Source organism: Carassius auratus, chromosome 20 (assembly GCF_003368295.1).
Source record: "Carassius auratus strain Wakin chromosome 20, ASM336829v1, whole genome shotgun sequence".
NCBI classification, from domain to species: Eukaryota; Metazoa; Chordata; class Actinopteri; order Cypriniformes; family Cyprinidae; genus Carassius; species Carassius auratus.
The window spans coordinates 5,339,915-5,355,856 of record NC_039262.1 but is presented as its reverse complement, the minus strand read 5'-3'; the positions used below and the strand labels follow the sequence as shown (position 1 = coordinate 5,355,856).

The window sequence follows — 15,942 nt, the reverse complement described above, 5'->3', positions numbered from 1 at the left end:
GATGCTCCAGAAGGAAACAAGATGCATTAAGAGCTGGGGGGTGAAAACTTTTGAACACGATGAAGATGGACAAATTTTTCTTATTTTGTTGAAATATAATTGTTTTCCATTTAGTTCTGCCCTTCGTAAGCAACAGAAGATATTTGTATGTTTCCCGGTACACAAATAAAGTACAATTTACATTGATCTTCAAATTCCAAAAGTTTTCACCCCCCAGCTCTTAATGCATCTTGTTTCCTTCTGGAGCATCAGTGAATGTTTGAATCTTTTTAAATAGTTGTGTTTGAGTCCCTCAAATGTCCTCAGTCTGAAAAGATGTATCTCAAATCATACAGTCACTGCTGGAAAGGGTTCAAATATGCAAAGATGCTGGAAAACTGAAGAATCTGCAGGACCTTAAAGATTTTTCTGAAGAACGCTGCTCAGTTTAACTGTTCAGAACAAACAAGGGACTCATGCACAACCATCACAAAACAGAAAGACAGCCGAGGATCATCAGGTAACAGAACACAGTACTAAGAACCAAGGGTTCCCAAACTTTTTAGTGGGGTTATTTTAATAATTTCAGCATTTTTTTTTGTCTTGTGGACTAAATGTTAATATCTTTTATCCACAATATCTTACTCAGGACAGTACTAAATAAAATATAACATGCATTTAGTATGATCTCTCTTATTTTTTGAAAATTACTCATATTTTCACAGATTCTGCAAGGGGTGCCCAAACTTTCAATCCCCACTGTATATATAGTAACCTATATGATAGGTAAAAAATTGGATAGCCTGAATGCACTGTAAGTCGCTTTGGATAAAAGCATCTGCTAAATGCATAAATTTAATTTAATTTAATTTAATATATAGCCTATATCCAAATAGAAATAAGTTGTTTTACATTGTAATAATATTTAACAGTAATACCGTTTTTAATGTATTTTTTATCAAATACATATTTAAATGTTTTTGACTTATTTCAAGAACATTTTCAAGAACAAAAATATGGTACACATTTTCCTTGAGATTCCTTGAGACCCTGACTGACCTTCAGCAGTGTGTCAAATTACACTGTAAAATCAAGGTATAGCAACCGACCTGTAAGTAAAACACGGACATAACATAGAAATGTTTAACTAGACGCGAAGAAAAGTTATAATGCCTGAAAAATCACGTGTTTCATGGATCTCTCCAGCGTGCGCGATTACTGTGACGTCACTGCTGATCCAGATCTAACGGACTCTAGGACCCCGCTATAGCTCCTTCCCGCTGACGGGCCTCTGCGGCGTCTGAAGCCCTAGACGGCGGAGCGGAGCAGGCCGGTGCCGGTGCCGGGGAGGGTCAGGACGGGGAGAGACGCGGAGGGAAGACGGGCAGCGCGCGACCACCGGAGGGTTCAGGCCCGGGGCTGCATGGCGAAACGGGTAATTCACGCAGATATACACACACACCGAGCTTTTCTCTAGCATATGAGGAGGAGGAAGATGACGATGATGATGAAGATGATGATTTCAGATCTGCGCAGATGTGCGACGCAAAATCCAGCAGCTGCTGCCTTAAAAGAGTTCTCTATTCTCTCCGCTCGCCTGAGTTCATATCACATATTAATTCAGTTCAGTTCGCGAAATGAATGTGTGAATGAAGCGAGCTTGAAATCTGTGAACCGGCATTACACTTCATCATCAGGATTTAATGCAATATCTATCAATAACTTTGACTTTATCTTAACTTAGAGTGTAACTATTCCTCTTCCGTGAGAAGCGAAGGTTAAAAATAACTGCAAGCTCTTCTGGTTGATTTTGAGATGTTAATTCAAGCGAGGCCTCTTTCAGGATTATTCGTGCAAATGTGATTTATTGCAAAATATGTTATATCCATTGGTTTCTGATGTTAATGAGGTTTCAAATATTCATAAAATACATTTATAAAGCATGAAAGCTCTTGACCTATATTAGTGTATTAGGCTCATGGTCTATTATTAACTGTAATTTAATATGCGTTTTTGAGTTTGTGTTTATTCATGAAGGTCTGTCCACTGTGAGGACACCTGTGTCAGGTGTCATGTGTGGACTGTGACCCCCAGCAGGTCACGCTTCTAACCACTTGTGCAACTTTGTGACCACCTTGAGCTCTTTCTAAATGCTCAGAAATAATAGTCGTATTACAGCAAAAGAGCACGAAAAAGATAGAAAGCATCTGGTGCTTTAAAACATTATGAAGAACATTTAATAACATCAAGAACTGTGTAATCTCCAAAGAGTGAAATACAGTGAAAAGGTATTTATTTTTATTTTAAATTTATTTTTTTTATAAGAAGATGATCCTGTGATGAACCTGAATGTGTTGTAAAAACTTTATTCTGGGTTTTCCCTTTCATTTCTTCTACTTGCTCATTGTTTAACATCAGAAACGCCCTATTGTGTGTTTAGATGGATCTGAAATAGAGGCCAGGCCGAATTTCCTTTTCCTAATGGCTCATTGTGTGTTTAAAAAAATAGCCTACTTAAGTTACATTTAATAGATGTAATTAATTAATCAAATCTGGCGAGCATCATATTGTAGTTTATCAAAACGTAACGTTTACAAAAAGTTAGTCTTAAATTTCGTGTATTTTTCATTAGTGTCAACTAATGATTTATCAAACATTAGATATTCTCAAAATAGGCCTGTTTAAAAATTTCTTGAAGATGTCTATAGACTCAGTCTTGGCAGAAAAAAGAGCAAGTTTTTACTGATGACGAGCGATTCACGTCATCTTTTACATTTTTGTTTTAACCAACTTTGCGTGCGAGAGTTTTTTTTTATCAAATCTAATTTTATGTGAATAAGATGACAGCAAAATCTTTTCGCTCATAATCAGAAAAAAACTCCTCATGTGGTGTTTAAATGATATGTCGGAGCTTTTTTAATGAGATATTATGTGAAAATGAATGAGATGTTATAAATACACGAGAAGTGCGCTCGTTTTTCCAGCGCGTCATGGAACTAACGCGTGTTGACGCGACGCGACGCGGCCGCGTTATAAAGCGCAAAGACAAGCTGGCAGGGATTCAACGCCCGCCATGTTACAGACTCTCCACATTAAACCACAAACTGGCTGCTGTTTGTCTTCTGTGGACGCAAATCAAGTCTTTTTTGATGTGATAAGACAATCTTGCCTCATTTATATATACCAGGGGATAATGAGGGAAACATTATAGATAGCCTACTTGTGTTTCCTGTTATGCTCTTACAAAATGTGTCGCCTTTCATAGATTTTTGCCAGAATAAATCATCAGATTTCCTACAACCATGCACTCTCAATATATAAATGTCAATTTTACTCCAGAAATAAATTAATACGGTCGTTGTTGTGTTTGGTTTCTTAGGGAGAAGGAGGATTTGATGGTCAGAAGGTGGATCAGTTTCATCGCCACAAAAGTCCCTCAGCATTTTAATGTCTTTTATTTCATTTGCGTTGATTTCAAATGCATCGATCAGGCCTGTAGTGTGTTTTTGTTTCATCATGCCTCTTGATCTGGACTGTGACGCAGCGGAGAACAAAACGGTAAGAGCCACTGGTTTGTGTGTGTGTGTGTGTGTGTGTGCTTGGGAACCGAATGGAAGCCGCCTGACACGGGCAAAGTGAGAAGGACACACCAGGCTGCGAGTAAAACACACCTATTTACAGCGTCTACGAGGTCTAAGAGACTAAACTAGAACGCTCCAGTTAGAAGGCTGTATTCAGCGAAGCGCGCGCTTGCACTGTATGCACGCTCTTTAATCCGATTTCGTTAAATATGACGCAACGTTCTACTTTTGACGCGTCACTTGATTGGCGGCGCAGATACGGCTTTGCAGTCGGCTATAAACTAAAAGACGTCTGAAAACTGTTTAAAAGAAATAAACTATTGAGAAAACAAATACTCTGTTCACAACATCCAACAAAATACTTGTATTTCCGTGTAAAACGTTGCTTGTTAGTTTAGAGCCTTTAAATAAAGTAGCCTACATTCCTTACGAAAATTAACCATGCTTTTGCTGGAAATTAAACAACAAAAAACATGGTAATTATAGTTAAACCATGGTTGCCAGAAACTAACAATGATTTTGCCACACTAAACATAATTTAACCATGGTCTTTGTAGTAAACCAATATGGTTATACCAATGGTAATCAAAACGCCAAAAAAACTAGAATAAAACCATGGTCAATTTTCATAAGGGATGAATGTTTTGATTTGAGTATATCTTGTTTTTATCGCTCATGTAAGCGGCAAAACAATCAATTATTATAAATATTAAGTCGATTATGGAGCCTTTTTTTGCACAACACTCGATTTTAGAATAAATGTGGTGTTAATAAACACAAAACAATGCTTGGAATTTGTTAAACAATAAGAAAAATGGAATGCCCTTATAATAAGCAATATATTAAAGGCTTTCCAATCTCATTAGATACAAATTTACGTGTAAATAAGTTGAATAAGTTTTACCAAAATGTCATATGAACGCTTTGCGCAAGTAGCCTAACGTGAACACAAACGCTCGCTACGCAATCACAATTGCTACAAGGGGGCCGAAATGATCTTAAATTAGCCTTTTTACCGTTCTTTGTCAGATCACACTTAAATAATTGGACTATGTCCATTTTGTCTTTGTATGCATGTTGCGCAAAATGTTTTTAGCCTAAAAGCAAAAAAATCTAGCCTATATTAAGAAAGATATGTTACACATGTATTATAGCTGCTGTACTTTAAGTTGTAAGGCTAGTAATGTATGTCATCCGAGTTGCAATAATCTAAAATTATGGCATTAATTTGATCTTATTGTAGCATTTTTTGTGTTATACCTGTATAGGTCCCTGTGATGACAGAACTAACCAATTTAAACTAATACAATCTCACCTCAGTGCTAGTCAAATGTTCTCTTTAACTGAAATGGCCCATCTTTGGAATCAGTAGGCGAAATAACCACATGGATGATTAGGGAAACTCATTAAAATCAGGCATAAGTATTAACCTGGAACCCGTCAGAGAGAGAGATTTTACCGTCCTACTGACCTCAGGAATCTCGAGAGAAACCGCCGCAGTGTCATTGAGGTTACGACTGTGGGTGTGTAGGAACGCTCTAGTAACTCTCCGTAACTCTTCATTTTCCAGTTTAACGGCCGTTCAGTCATTATAAATCTGTTTTCAGCTGTTGGAGCAGCACACAGCCTCGGTAGTTTACTGTATGTACGTTGGCCTTACAGTGTTTAGAAAGCCTTGTCTAACAAACCTATGCAGCTCGAAGTCATGTGAGGTGAGGCTTGTGGTAGATTTTCATGTAATATTGTTGGTGAATTAGTTTTACGGTGTATTTTGCAGGGAAGAGAGCCAGTTTACACCTAAACCTAGCAATCTAGTAATGATGTGACGGATTTCCAGTCTAAAGATCTGTGTTAATGTGTATTGAAAGACAGTACATGTTGGGGGGTGAGCTGGTTAACTGTAGTGTTTTCATTGGGTTTTGCACCAACTTTGGTCTGTTGAGCAGGTGAATCAGTTACTAGAGCTTTAGTAATCGATCTTGCGGAGGGCAAAAGGTGTGTTTGAGATCTGGGATGTGTGTGTTGTTTGCGTTGTATTGTATTGCTCTGCTCATTCAGATGCCCTCTGTGAACCCGCCTTAAGTTATTTATCGGCTGATATAGTATTTATGGCAGTGATCATATCAGTGTTTGCTTTGGCAGAGAAAATCGACCCAATTAAATGAGGAGCACACACATTCAACTCTTGGCCTGGATATGCTTTATTCTAACTGAAAAAAAATGTTTGAAAACAAATTTTACTCATGTAAAACTCAATATGAATTCATAATTAGCCATATTTGTGTCGGCATCCATGCTTTTGGTGTTATTGTGAATGCTAATAATAGGATTTCAACAGAGGATTTGAAAAAGAATGGGAATTATTTTAATTATAATACTTCGATTTTTTTAATAAAGCAAATATAATTTTTTAATATTATAGTGTATTATATAGTCATATATATTATTATATATTTAAGTTATTTTAAATGTTATAATTTCCATTGATATAATTTGGTGCCTATAGGACAGTGTGGAGGTGTATTTTATTAAATCATATCAGCTTTTATATATATGTGTGTGACTTTACCTAAAGATGGAGAGCGGAGTGTGTGGAAGAGAGAGAGAGAGGTGCTGGACCCAACAGATTCGTTACACCAGGGAACTTCCTCCTGTTCCCGGCCCATTCTGGTTGCTTGGCAACAGCAGTGGCCCAAAATAACCCACTGATGACCGAAATAATCCGGAGATGACAAAAGCAGACACAAAATGTCTCCGCGCTCTGATGTTCTGATGTAATACTCTGCTTTACTGTTAAACACTGACATACTGAGTCATATTGTAAAACAGGCAACCTATGATAATTACAACTAATTATTATATTAGTACAATTACTACCATGTTAACTCTGTATTATTTAATATAAGGCACTGAAAGACTGCAGTAAATCATACGATATTTAATTATGCGATTTCTGTGTGATGTTTGTGTATATACTGTGTGTGTGTGTGTGTGTATGTATATATATATATTCTGTTTGTTTTGAAATGACTCTTGATCAACCTTTTTTTAAGTACTTTTCAAAATAATTACAAATGATTAATAAATCAAAATAATTATCTGTTAAAAATGAATAACTAGTTATATATAATATCATTAGAAATGTAAATCTAATCAAAAATACAGTAAAATAAAAAGTACACTGTGAATTGCGATTATACATTACCGTTCAAAAGTTTAGGATCGATACGATTAAAAAAAAAAATGTTTTTGAATAAAAAAAAAAGTTTCTGCTCACCAAGGCTGCATTTATTTGATTGCAACTACAATAAAAAATATAATATTGTGAAATATTATTACAATTTAAAATAACTGTCTGTTGTCTGTTGTAAAATGTTATTTATTCCTGTGATGCACAGCTATATTTTCAGCATCATTCCTCGAGTCTTCAGAGTCACATGATCTTCAGAAATCATTCTAATATACTGATTTACTGATCAAGAAACATTTCGGATTATTATCAATATTAAAAACAGTTACGAAGTTAATGTAAATTGTTCTTGGTATTCTTTGCTGGCTAGAAAAAGTACAAAAGAACAGCATTTATTTGAATAGAAATCATTTCTACTATTATAAATACTACAATTTTAGTCTTTAAAACACAAAAGCCTTCAGGTTTCCCACTGTTTCCTCAGATATATTTGGTATTTAGCTGACATTAGTCTTTAGACTGTGGTTACGGTTCATCACGTCTCTCTTGATTGAGGCTGAAGTCTTTGATTGCTCCATTACGCTCCACTGACCCACAGTCGACTAATATGATGCAACACAGATGAGTGGAGTTCATATCACGTTCATTGGTGGTTTTCATATCTCTAATGGACTTGAGGTTAATGTTTAATGACTATTAACATCCATTCTGGCAGTTTCACACACACACTCGTTTGCAGAAGTACTCCCCGGGTGACCCCTGACCTGTGGGAACTGATTAAACTTGATGTTGTCTCAAAGGTTAGGACAGAACGATTCATGAGAGACACGGGAGGCTTCTTGAATTAGATCTGCACAATGTGTTGTGGCTTATGGTTGTGTGTGATAACACTAGCGGATAAATAACATTAGTCGGCACATGGTTGCCGGGATTGTTGCCAGGGAAATGACCTCACGGTTTTGTTCGGTAGAGCAGCATCATGACCTGCTGGAGACAGTTGCTAAGCAGCATTTTCACCTTAGTAACCGCTCTCATCAGACTGGATCCCCACTGAGAGAGTCCAGACGGATCTGCACGCGCGCACGTGTGTGTGTGTGTGTGAATTTGTCTCTGGAAAATATGCTCCTTAAAGTCCTTAAATCTATTTAATTTTATTATTTTATTTTGTTTAGTTTTATTTTATTATACACTCATAGATCAAATTCCTTAATATTAAAGTTCCTTTATTTTAGCTTATTAAGTGCTCATAGATCCTTCAGTTTCATTCCTTTTTACTTTTTCCTTTCTTTTCTTTTCACAGATTAAAGTCCTTCAAATTAAAAATCTGTTTTATTTTATTTAGTTTTATTTTATGCTAATAAATACTTCAAATTCATTCATTTATTATTGTTATTCTTTTATTATACACTCATAGATCAGAGTCCTTCAAATTAAAATTCATTTTCGATCATTTACCCCTTTTTATTATTATTTTAATAGTCTTTCAAATTGAAATTATTTTATTTTATAATAAGTTCTTCAAAGTACAATTCCTTTTTTTATTTTATTATTTTACACTCTTTGATAAAAGTTCTTAAAATTACAATTGTAACATTTGAAAATTATTTTGTTTTTCTAATAGTATTCATTTATTTTTATAATATTCTTTTATTTATTATATAGGTGTGATATATGTATAATATTGTATTATTACATTAAATGTCAACTTAAATTATATTAAAATAATAAAAAATGAATTCATTCTGCAGAATTTTGTCATTGGTAGGTGTTTGTTTGCTGAAGCAGTCATCGCCTCACTCATTTTCTTCTAGAGAGAAAATATTTTAATGAATATCTTCTGTGTCACTATTATCTCAGGTTACAACTTCAAATGAAAAAGAAAAGTGTGTTTTTATGTGTTTGTGTGTGTGTGTGTGTGTGTTTGTTGTAGTTCTGATGTGTTTGTGTGTTTTAGAGTCCAGAGGCTAAACAAAAAGTGTGTGAGGTCACACATGAAGAGAGAGTGACGGACACACCAACACGAAGAGTCGGACGACCCGCTCGAAAACGTAAAGCACCAGGAGTGAGTACATGCGTCATACACACATACTGTTTGCACAGCTACGGCTCACACACATGAACACAGCTTTAGAAAACATAATAAAACACTATATTTGCATAGGATGTTCATTGGCTTGTCTTCTGTATGGCAGTAGTTCTTTGGCATGCTTTTGAGCTGATCTGAATGTCTGTGAGTCATGATTGAAAAAGAGCAGCTGATCAAATACTGCATGAGATACAGCCTCAGCTCCATGTGTCTGTGCTCTTCATGTGTGATTTAAACAGAGACAGTTCACTCCTGTCCTTTACTCACCCTCATGTCATTCCAAACCTGCATGATCTTATTTTTTTCAATGGAGACGTCTGTTCGAAGCTAGCATTCTAACGTTTGAAAATGTCTATTTTATTTAAGAAATGAATACACATTATATTGATCAGAAGTGACGGTAACATAACATATATAAATGCCATTAATAACATAACAAAAGATTTCTATTTCAAGTAAAATAAAGTTTCCATTTATAAAAGAATCCAGAAAAAATCCATCACTGTTTCCACAAAAGTGTACAACTGTTTTCAACATTATTATAATCAGAAATGTTTCTTAATCAGCACATTAGAATGATTTTTGAAGATCATGTGACACTGAAGACTGGAGTAATGATGATGAAAATACAGCTGCGCATCACAGAAATAAATTAAATTTTAAAATATTATTCAAAAAGAAAACAGACATTTTAAATGGTAAAAATATTCCACAATATTCCAATTTTACTGTATTTTTAATCAAATAAATGTTGCCTTGGTGAGCAAAAACGTTAAAAAGTCTTATCGTTAACTTTTGAACAGTATTGTATAATCTGAATTTATAGTGAATATCTAGTTCATAAGTAATTTTTACTAGTATTCTCATGCTGCTTTTTTATTTACTTGTATTTATTTTTTAATATTTAAAACTTAATAGTCACCATGAGTTTCCATTGTATGGAAATTATAGTATGGATCTCAGTAGTACCTGTCTTGTTTTACTTTCATATAAAATACTTCTTCTAAACGCCTTTTTGTCTGTACTGGAAAAAAAGAAAGTCATAAAGGTTCGGAGTGAAATGATGGTGAATAATTTCCATTTTTTTGCTGACGTGTTCCTGTCTTAAACGGACCGAGGAAAATCATTTACTCAGCTTCAAGCTGATCCAAAACTTTATGAGTTTCTTTTTCTGTTGAATGTAAAAGAAGATAATTTTGAATAATGTGAGTAACCAAACAGTTGCTGGTAGCCATTGACTTCCATAGTATGAAAAAAAGCACTATTGAAGTCATTGGCTACCAGCAACTGTCTGTGTTCCAACATTCTTCAAAATATCTTCTTTTGTGTTCAACAGAAGGTAGAAACTCAGACAGGTTGGAAAAACTTGATTGAGTAAATGGTGTCAGAATTGCTGCATAAACTATCCTTGTAAGTATTTTCATGATTATTGATTAACTACAACAGTTCTGAGCTGACTACGGTTTAGTAATGTCAGGGACTCTACCTGTGACTGAGCCTGAGACGCTTGCACCCCCCACGCAGCATTTAGTGACAGGTAAGGGTAGGTTTACTCCAGCGCGGTGGCAAGAGCAGGAAACTGTGGCCTGCAGCAGATGTGGTCACATGACCAGGAGGAAGTCTGATGATTAAGAGAGAGAGAGAGAGAGACAGATACAGAAGAAGGTAGAGAGGAAGACGAGGTGCTGAAGTCTGTGGGTCTCTGATGATGGTAAGTTCTCATCAGTGTCTTGCTTATTGTTTTAGATGAACATCAAAGTGATCATAATCGCCATCTATCAGGGTTTGATCTGTGAGACCCGAGCATTAATGGACCAAACAGATGCTGAAGTTTTGATAGGAAGGAAGCTCACATACACGGCCAGTCAAACGTGTAGACACACTTGACTGAGTTTATGTTTCACTTGATCTTAAAGGGACAGTTCATCCAGAAATGCCTTCATTTACTGACCCTCGTGGTCGTTTTAAATCTCAGTATCTCAAGAGAACTTTGTTGTCCATACAATAAAAGTCAATGGGATCCAACTCAATATTCATTGTACTGAACAACAACAAGAAAGGTTTAAAGTTTTGTATGTTTTTCCAAGTGTCTTCTGAGTTTCACAGAATAAGGCAAGTCATGTTTGAAATGAAAAGATAAGAGGATGTTTTGCTTTTTTGTGAACTGTCTCTTTAAAAGTAATTTGCTCTAGACTTGCACTTCAAGTCAATGGTAAACGCTGTTCGCAGTCGCAGACCTTTTTTTACTTCCGTTATGTGATGTAGTTTTGAGCAAAGCAGGATGTTTGCTCAAAAATGGAGAATGTGAGGCTTTTATTTTTGACGAATTGATTGAATTGTGAAAAATGTCTCTTATTTACCAGATTGAAGTCAGCTGATATAATGATATTTGACATATGCATTTGCTGGGAAATTGAGATTTTAAAGTAGTGAAATTTTTAGTCAGAAGCATCATTGTAATCAAACAACCAGAATTGAAAATAATTATCAAAAAGTTAGTAAAATACACTGAATATATATATATATATATATATATATATATATATATACACATACATATGCCGTGCTTTCCATATAGTGTTCACAAAGTAATAATTGTATTTAATAATTATAATAGAATTTCATATAAATATTCCTATAGAATTATCTGTGCCAATGTATATGAAATGTATGTGTGTGTGTATATATATATATATATATATATATATATATATATACATGTGTGTATATGTGTGTGTGTGTATATTTACTAAATGATGTAATATTTTTATATATATATATATATATATATATGATTATATATGATTTTACAATAGACATAGCCAGTAGATGGTAAAGAAGGGTCAAAAAAGCATCCCAGAATGCACCTGGTGAAGCTGGTTGATGATTGACCAAAGTAAGCAGAGCTTGATTTTAGACAAACAAAGTTGTTTTCATTTCTTCCCATGTTTTGGTTATTAAATTATTCCCATTCTTTTGTTTATGTTAAAACGTGATACTCTCAAGTGTGAGAAATTTTCACAGGTGATGTTTAAGTGTTAGTGGTTTTCACACATTAACACTGCACTGTGGGTCCTAAAAGGGTCTTAATTCACCTTTCAACAAATTAAGGCCTTAAAAGGTCCCATGACATGGATTATTTCCTTTTCTTTAAATGCTTTTTAATGTTTCCTTAGGTGTACTTATATTGTTAGTATGATTTTCACATTTAAAATTTAGAAATAAAAAGCATTTTTAGATCCTGATATTAGTCCTCTGGCTGGAATGCTCTGTTTGAAGGGGCGTGTCTGCTGGGAGACTCCGAGTAAACGAAATGCATATTACATGTGAAACCCCTCTCAAATATATATATATATATATATATATATATATATATATATATATATATATATATATATATATATATATATATATATATATATATATATATATATATTTCTATTACAGCTGTCGAGATTAACGAATCATGGAAGTGTTGATTATATCATTATTTTTTCGATCTTTTCCCCATCACATGAAAGGCTGCAGTGATGAGCATTGAGTAGACAGAGTCTGTTTATCGCGTGGATGCAGTGATCTCGTCATTATTGCAACACATTATCTCACAAAATGCTTTCACCACAGCTAACAGCAAACACATGAATACAGTAAGAGCTCCGTTGTGCAGCATAACAGCGTCATTCATTGTAACGGCAGTTTGGGCAAGTGTGCAGATGTACTCGCGATGTGTGACAGCTCAGAAAAAAAGCGAGCGTTTCTTTGATCGCTCTCTGTAGTTAAATCACAATTTAAATAACAGATTTGTTTCATGCTACTAAGAGAAACAACGTGAAGTTGATCGTTTAGTCACTGGCTTGATTCACTGATGCATAAACAGTATTAAACGATTTAGAAAGAAAGTCTGTGTGAACTTGAATGATTAGCTACACTCAGAAATCACTGATCACAGATCAGACATTTAATGAACACTGTTACTCACTGTTTGTGGCGGTGCTGTCGAATCCATATCATAAAAGTCTGTTTGAAACGCCTGTGCTGACATTGCGACTGAAATATATGTAAATATTTGGGCGGGCAAAGCAGAGAAAGGGGAGGTAACAATTCTCGTTACAACGTCACAACGAGGAGATTCAAGATCAGCTTGTTTGAGCTTCCATTTTCCCAAAGGCAGAGAAAGATAGAAAATCTCAATTTACACCGATTCAAATTTCTAGAAACTTGGGGACCATATACAGACTAGGGAACTCATATTAATCTAAAAAACCTCAGAAAGTGAAATGTCATAGGACCTTTAAAAGGGTCTTAAATCAAGTCTTATATTCACTAGAGCCCCAGAAATAGATCCCCTGTAAAGACCTTGTCTCAGAGGACCACCAGGACAAGACCACAGGAAACAGATGATTCTTCTGCACAATCTGACTTTGCTGCAGCCTGGAATTGAACTACTGGTTTCGTCTGATCAGAGGAGAACTGGCCCTCAACTGAGCCTGGTTTCTCCCAAGTTTTTTTCTCCATTCTGTCACCGATGGAGTTTCGGTTCCTTGCCGCTGTCGCCTCTGGCTTGCTTAGTTGGGGTCACTTCATCTACAGCGATATCGTTGACTAAAAACAGACACTATTTAAACTGAACAGAGATGACATAACTGAATTCAATGATGAACTGCCTTTAATTGTATTTTGTTTAAAGCGCTATATAAATAAAGGTGACTTGACTTGACTAATTCATGGTATTAAATTAATCAAAAAACTATATTTTGATAGTTTTTTTGGGGCTCCTTCCATCTATTCCTTAAATTTTTTTACTTGGACTTAAAAATGTCTTAAAAACCAGCTTAAACCCCACAATACGTTTCACGCATGCATTTATCATATCAACAGACTGGTTGTACGTTATAACAAAATTGCAAAAGTGCCAGGCAAAAAGACTACAAAATTTCCTACAGATGTCTAATGAAACCATCACGGCCGTATCGTGATCTGAACGCACAGAAGGCTTGTGGGAATTGCAGTGTTTATTCAGTAAATGAATGTTAAACACTCTCCTTCGCCTCAGGGCTTGTTACGCACTTTGATGTACAGTTGCTCCTCTGAACGATTTGATCCAGTTCATCTCCTTGATCTTGCAATGTCCATGGAGTTTCTGTTGTGTAATGTATTTCGCTTTAGGCCAGAAACATACTTCACACATGTACGCAAGCGCAATGAACTCTTTGATGATGCTTTCCAGCCGCTCAATTTGAGTTTGACCCATTTTGCATGCATGAGATCAAGCCTTTGTGGCTAGTAGCGTATGCATTCACTTACTCAACCATATATTTCTTTATTCAAAGAGAATGAGTGTAGAAAGTGTGTGCGCTTGTGTCGAAGCACCTGCAGGTCCTTTGAGGTTTATAGAGTTTCTCACCTGTTGATTTAAGACACCATTAGAAAGCACTAATATGTGTGCTACTGCCCTGATTCATGTGCGCATGCGAGTGTGTTTAGCATCTACTAACTCACAGACAGCAGTAAAAGTCACAACGGCACTCGTCAAACTGAACCTAAGAGACTTTAATTGTTCATCATAAAGTTTGCAGACGCGTAACGCTGTGGGACGTTCCAGGAGCCCCCAAACATTTGAGCTATTTCCTGCTTAATTTCTTCATTGATTGATGATTAAGTCAATGTGAAATCTATCAAAACCCTGTTTTACTGTCTTAATGCACATCATTTTTAAAGAAATAATCAATCCCTGATAGATAAAATCATGTTTTGTCTCATTGAATATTCAGTTTCGCTCAGAAATATGTCACATTATTCCAGTAAAATGGGTTGTGAATACTGTTAGATGTTGATTATTTGTTTCTAAAGAGGTAAATGCTTATGTAGCATCTTTTAAAATGTAATGCAGAAATAATTGATCTTTAGCTGATCCGTGACTCCATTAGCACTAATGTTTCATTGCACCTTAGTATGTCTTTTGCAATATGAATCTATGCATATTTACATTTAACATTTAGCAGGTGTTTTTATCTGAAGCAACGAATGGAGAATATTGCATGCAGTTTATGATACGAAAGCCAATGATGCTTGAAATATCAGGTTTCAAGACTAGAACTGAGTGGAAGCTACAGATGAAAATATATAAAGAAAAAAGGGGAAATGTTTATTTACAAATGGGTTTCTAATCTTTTTTTATGAGCATTAACCCCTTAGACATATATATATATATAATGCTGAAGGTGAGGTACAATTCATATTTCTTCATTAATTAACTTATTTGAAAGTAATTTAAAAACTATGTGAGACATCATTTCACAAACAGCGTGAGTGAATCACTGCGTGAGCTCTCTCTTTCTCTAAAAATGCGCAAATGGCTTCAAATCACATCGCATCTGCACTATAAGCGAACTACAGGCTACACAGTTGACACTTTCTCAATCGAGGCAGGGTCGCATCATTACTAAAGCTTATAAATTACATTTTGTCTTTTTAATTCTTGCTAGTGTTTAAACCATTTAAATCACTGTGCGCTCATGTATACTCGCAGCGCACACACATAACGCCAGGTTCACATATTACACTCTTTGCAGTGCCTATGTGGGGCTAGATTTAAAGGAAAAGAGAGCTTTTAGTTAAACAAATGCAATCATTTTAAAGTTCTTAATTAAAGTTCTTTATGAACGGTAGGATTGCTTGTAATAAAGATTTAAATGCAAAAGAAGAGGCAGTCGAGCTGACTGTTTGTGATAAACGTAAGAAAGGTAGTTTAAATATTTTGCTACTTCATTGAACTTAATATATAAATCAACTTAACAAGTAAATGCAAAAGTAAAAAGCATTAAAAAATGTTTTTGATTTATTGCATTTAAACACATCTATGAAAGACTATTACTGTACTGTGTGAATCACAATGTTGAAAAAACATTTTAAGTAACAATGTTTGGATTCAAAATCAAAATAATGGATGAATGTTGTGTTTGTAGGAATCAGCCATGGATTAACTGCAGACTCCTGTGTGAAAGCACAGTGAGCACCTGTTGCTTCTGCACTGCTTGCATACTGCACATAGACTGCATACACACTGCAAACACAGTATGTGTGAACCTCACATACAGCGCACGCAA

General features: G+C 35.3%; 1 pseudogene; it reads left to right on the top strand.

Moving 5' to 3' along the window:
• The first annotated feature begins 1,230 nt into the window (after nucleotides 1–1,230).
• The window catches only part of LOC113120659 (DNA (cytosine-5)-methyltransferase 3A-like), a 45,586-nt pseudogene continuing 30,874 nt past the window's right edge, over nucleotides 1,231–15,942 (top strand).